Source organism: Heterodontus francisci, chromosome 4 (assembly GCF_036365525.1).
Source record: "Heterodontus francisci isolate sHetFra1 chromosome 4, sHetFra1.hap1, whole genome shotgun sequence".
NCBI lineage: Eukaryota > Metazoa > Chordata > Chondrichthyes > Heterodontiformes > Heterodontidae > Heterodontus > Heterodontus francisci.
Window position 1 is genome coordinate 107,713,112 of NC_090374.1, and position 6,000 is coordinate 107,719,111.

At 42.2% G+C, this 6,000-nt stretch overlaps 1 protein-coding gene across 4 annotated transcripts in view; it reads right to left on the bottom strand.

Annotated features, from left to right (window-relative positions):
* Positions 1-5,366, bottom strand: part of LOC137368700 (proteoglycan 4-like) — a 186,511-nt gene extending 181,145 nt beyond the window's left edge. For all 4 annotated transcript variants that reach the window (XR_010974807.1, XM_068028868.1, XM_068028866.1 and 1 more), the window contains exon 1: positions 4,961-5,366. The gene's annotated coding sequence lies outside the window, so the exon portion shown is untranslated. The remainder of the gene's footprint in view (positions 1-4,960) is intronic.
* Between the last annotated feature and the right edge of the window lie 634 nt (positions 5,367-6,000).

The following is a 6,000-nucleotide window of genomic DNA, read 5'->3' on the forward strand; positions in this document are numbered from 1 at the left end:
TTGAGTTAATCTAACATGAGGTCTCACAGTACAAGCAGCCATTGTCCAACAAATTTTGCTTACACCTCCCCAACAGAGAGGACAGCAAAGAGGGCAGTATACAAAATATTCAGCTATTACATATATCACACTCCCTCCCCATTTTAAAAAAACAACTTGTACATTAAAATGTAAAATGGTACATGTACACAATTTCCCAGACTACAATAAAAATACCTGAAATTTAATAGGTTGGGTTGCTTGCTTATTACTGTAATCACAACTAAAACATATGTAACCAATATTTCCTGAGTAATTTACATGTTAAAAAATTTTGTTTTTCCTTAACACCAGTATGACTTTAACAAAAGTATCATCATTTGAAAAAAAGTAATGAAAAGAAAAACTTATTTCTTCTTCCTTCCTACATACTTTCAATTTACCTATTTGGCTTCATTCTCATGCTATCTGGCTATCTTCTTCCATTTCCATTAGCTTGACTCTGCTCTCTCAACATCTCAGACTGTGTTGACTCTGAACTTTGACTTTGACTACCAACTCCACTTAATGGTTGGGGCTGTGAAATTGATTGATTAGTCTTAATCAAAGACTCTGACTCACTTTGCTCTACTGCTGGATTTTGTGATACCGGCAAACTTTCAGTTTCTTTGCAACTTGCACTTTCTGACTTTCACTTGGTACTGTAGGAACTTGAACTATAGGAGGTTTCTCATGGTCTCCCTTTGTCAGAATTCCTCTTTCAAGCAAATGATCTACATGACACTGATGGAGTCTCTGTCCAATCTTCGCTACATATGTGAATTCATCTAGTCTGAGGAACATAGGAGCAAGCCATTCAGCCCATCGAGCCTGCTCCGCCATTCAATACGATCATGGCTGATCATCCACTTCAATGCCTTTTTCCCACACTATTCGCATATCCCTTTATGTCATTGGCATTTAAAAATCTGTCAATCTCTACTTTAAACATACTCAATGACTGAGCTTCCACAGCCCTCTGGGGTAGAGAATTCCAAAGATTCACAACCAACTGAGTAAAGAAATTTCTCCTCATTTCTGTCCTAAGTCGCTTCCCTCTTATTTTGAAATTGTGTCCCCTGGTTCTAGACTCCCCAACCAGGGGAAGCATCTTAGCTGCATCTACCCTTTAAGTATTTTGTAGGTTTCAATGAGATCACCTCTCATTCTTCAATACTCTAGAGAATACAGGCCCAGTTCCCCAATTCCTCTTCATCGGACAGTCCCACCATCCCGGGAACAATTCTGGTGAACCTTCATTGCACTCCCTCTCTGGCAATAATATCCTTCCTAATATAAGGGGACCAAAACTGCACACAGTACTCCAGGTGTGGTCTAACCAAGATTCTATACAACCGAAGCAAGACTTCGCTACTCCTTCACTCAAATCCTCTTGCGATAAAGGCCAATATACCTTTAGACTTCTTAATTGCTTGCTGCACCTGCATGTTAACTTTCAGTGACTTATTTCTCCTCATTTCTCCTATCAAAATGGATAACCTCATATTTTTCCACATTATATTCCATCTGCCATGTTCTTGACCACTCACTAAGTTTGTCCAAATCCCTTTGAAGCCACTTTGCACCTTCCTCACAACATACATTCCCACCTAGTTTTGTGTCATCTGCAAACTTGGAAATATTACATTTGGTCCCCACATTCAAATCATTGATATATATTGTTAACAGCTGGGGCCCAAGTACTGATCCTTGCGGTACCCTACTAGTCGCAGCCTGCCAATGCGAGAATGACCTGTTTGTTCCTACTCTCTGCTTTCTGCCTGTTAACCAATCCTTAATTCATGCCAGTATATTACCTCCTATCCCATGTGCTTTCATTTTATTAACCAACCTCCTGTGGGGGACTTTATCAAAAGCCTTCTGAAAATCCAAGTATACTACATCCACCAACTCTTGATCAATTCTGTTAGTAACATCCTCAAAAAACTCCAACAGGTTCGTCAAACATGATTTCCCATTCAAAAATCCATGTTGACTATGCCCAATCAGATCATTATTCTCCAAGTGTCCATTTATCACATCCTTTAAAATAGATTCTAACATTTTCCCCACTACTGATGTAAGGCTAATAGGTCTGTATTTCCCTGTTTTCTCTCTCCCTCTGTTCTTAAATAGTGGGGTGGCATTTGCTACCTTCCAATCTGGAGGAACCGTTCCAGAATCTATAGAATTTTGGAAGATGATCACCAATGCATCCATTATCTCCATAACTACCTCTTTCAACACTCTGGGAAATGGAATATCAGGTCCTGGGGACTTATCAACCTTCAGCCCCATTAATTTCTCCAATATAACCTTCTTATTGATACTAATTTCTTTCAATTCCTCATTCTCCCTAGTCCCTTGGATCTCTAAATCTCGGAGATTTTTTGTATCTTCCCCAATGAAGACAGACACAAAGTAATCATTTAGCTTCTCTGCTATTTCTCTATTCCCCATTATAAATTCTCCTGACTCTGCCTGTAATTCACCCATATTTGTCTTAGCCAAACGTTTCCTTTTTATGTACCTATAGAAGCTTTTACAGTCTGTTTTTATGTTTTTTGCTAGGTAACATTCATATTCTATTCTCCCTTTCTTTATCAGTGTCTTCATCCTGCTTTGTTGTATTCTAAAATCCTCCCAATCCTGAGGTTTACGACTATTTCTGGCAACTTTACAGATCTTTTCTTTTAATCTTATAAAATCCTTAACTTCCTTTCTTATCCACGATTGACTGCTTTTTCTTGTTGGGTTTTTGTGCCTTGAAGGAAAGTATGGTAGCTGTATTTGAAGACTATTCATTGTCTATGTACATTCATACCTCTTAATGTATTTTCCCAATCCACATCAACCAATTTTCCCCTCATACCTTCATAATTTCTTTGTTCAAATTTAACACCCTGGCTTCAGATTGAACTACCTCAATTTCAAACATAATGTAAAATTCTATCATATTATGGTCACTCATCCCTAAAGGTTCTTTTACAACAAGATTATTAATTAGCCCTTTCTCATTACATAATACTGGATCTAAAATAGCCTGTTCTCTAGTCAGTTCCTCAACATACTGCTCTAGAAACCCATCCTTAACACACTCCAGAAACTCGTCCTCTACAGCATTAGTGCTCATTAGGTTTACCCAGTCTATGTGCAGATTGAAATCACCCATTATTACTGTATTAACCATGCTACATGCTTCTCTAATCTCCTGATTAATACCAATGCCCCATACTACCACTACTGTTTTGTGGCCTATAAACAACTCCTACTAATGTTTGCTGCCCCTTGCTGTTTCTTAACTCCACCCAAACAGATTCCACATTTTGTTCTTCTGATCTGAGATGCTCTCATACTAATGTACTGATCTCATCCCTTGTCCAACACCATGTCCTTTTACTTTTTTCCTGTCCTTCCTAAATGCGAAATATCCTTAAATATTCACTTTCCTGTCCTGGTCACCCTGTAGCCAAGTTTCCGTAATGGCAATTAGATCTTACCCATTTACCTCTATTTGTGCCTTTAAATCATCTACCTTGTTGCAAATGCTGCCTGCATTCAGGTAGAGTGCCCTTAACCTCGTCTTCTTGACATTATTCTGCATTCTAAACCTAGTGGATGCTTGCCTTTGTTTCGCCTGACTTCTAATGTCGCTTTCTACCTTTCTACCTCCTGTAACCAGCTTTACTTCCTTCCAATTTGAGCTACCCCTCAGGCTCCCATCCCACTGACAAGCTAGTTTAAACCCTCCCCAACAGCACCCGCAAATCTCCCTGTGAGGATATTAGTTCCGGTCCCGTCCATCTTGTACAGGTCCCATATTCCCCAGAACCGATCCCAATGCCTCAGAAATCTGATGCCCTCCCTCCTAGACCAATTCTCCAGCCACGTGTTCAATAGATCAATCCTCCTATTCCTATGCTTACTAGCACGTGCCACTGGGAGTAATCCTGACTAGAACGTGGCAGTGGAAGTAATCCTGAGATTGCTGCTTTTATGGTCTTGCTTTTTAATTTCCTTCCTAACTCCCTAAAATCTGCTTTCAGAACCTCAAAACCTCTTCTTACCTGTGTCATCGGTACCAATGTGGACCACAACCTCTGGATGTTCACCCTCCCCCAGAAGGATGTCCTGCAGCTGCTCAGTGACATCCTTAACCCTGACACCAGGGAGGCAACATACCATCCTGTAGTCACATTTACTGCCGCAGAAATGCCTGTCTTATCCACTGACTATTGAATCCCCTATCACTGTTGCTCTTCCACTCTTCTTCCTACCCTCCTGTGCAACTGAGCCACCAGTGATGCCAAGGACTTTGCTCTGGCTGCACTCCCCCAAGGAACCTTCACCCTCATCAGTATCCAAAATGGAAAACCGATTAGCAAGCAGGATAGACTCAGGGGACTCCTGAACTGCCTGCCTGGTTCTCCTAGACTGCCTGATGATCACCCATTCCCTTTCTGCCTGCATGCTCCTAACCTGCAGTGTGAACACCTCCCTAAATATGCTATCCACATAGTCCTCTGCCTCGCAGATGCACAACATTGACTCCAGTCACGCTCGAGTTCCAAAACCCAAAGCTCAAGCTTCTGCAGCCAGTGACACTTCCTGCAGATGTATTCGTCTAGGACACGTGGTGTGTCCATAACTTCCCACATACTGCAGAATGTACATTCCACTTGACCGAGCAGCACTGAGAGTCCCCTGAATTTATGCTCCTTGTAAACAATGCTGTGTCAGCTCTGCTGGAGCCCAGAAACAGTTTAAGCTAGCTACCTAATTAACCAGGTACAGCTACTCTCAGAGAGCTTGTATATCCCTGTTTAAAACTGTGAGAAACATAACTTAGCTCTTAACTTAAAAAGTAATTCCAATTAATTGCTAAATGTAAAAACAAAAACTATACTTCAGAGTGATTAACCCTTTAAATCCATTCACTTACCAAACTGCCTTCTTCACACTCTGTGCCCTCCAGCAGCATTCAATGCAGACTTCTTTTTATAACAAATCCAAACACATACTTCTCCTTATCACCTCGATGGTTTTTCACCATGACCTTCTGACCAGCACTGAACTCTCTCTAAGTTTCATGCCTCGATTATCATGACTGATCTTCACTCTGTCTTGCTTTTCTCTTACTTTGTTATTGACATCAGGCTTAAGCAAACTAAACTTTGTCCTCAGAGCGTGTTTAAACACTAACTTGTAGGGCTGGATTTTAAGAGCCCACCGTCACTCTCGGCAGCGAACTCAAAAAAAGGTGACCTGCAGCCACTGCGATCTCCTGCGCGGCAGTTCATTTAAATAGGCAGGGCGGCCTGCCCCTCTAGTCCTGTGGAGGGGACGGGCTGTCCACCGCAGGCAATGGCATCAGCTGCCTGTGCGCAGGCGCAAGTACCAATTTAAATGGCAGCCAGCCCTGCGGCATATTTAAATTTTTAAAGTGGTATATCCCTCAAAATTTAACGAATAAAATTGGAACAGCCCTTTCCCACTCCCCCAATAAAAATTACAGTAAGTATTTTCCCTTCCCCCAAAAAGACACTTACCTTTAAATTCTGACTTTCCCCCCCAAACTGTACAAAGTTGAAAGTTAACCCCTTCCCGCCATCCCCTACACTGATGATGCTTATTTGACCCCGTCCTCCCCCCCAATACAGTAAAAATCTTAACTCCTCCCCCCCCTCCACCTGCATAACGCCTGCTTTCCCCAGACGAGAGTGCGAGAGTGCCAGCCGCCACTTCGAAGATCACGGCAGGCCTGGAAGATTGCTGTTAAGTCTATTTAAATTTATTCATCTCCTTGACTTAAATATTTAGATTCTTTCCTGTCGCCCCGCAGTGGCGGGGGGACCGCCATGGAGTCTCGCCGCTACCAAGAGGATCAGGCTGCCCGTCCCGGTGTTAGCCTCTGTGGCGGGCCTCTGCCAGAATTATCTTCCAGCTCCCCCCACCCCCGCCACGGAGCTTAATGTCGGGGGC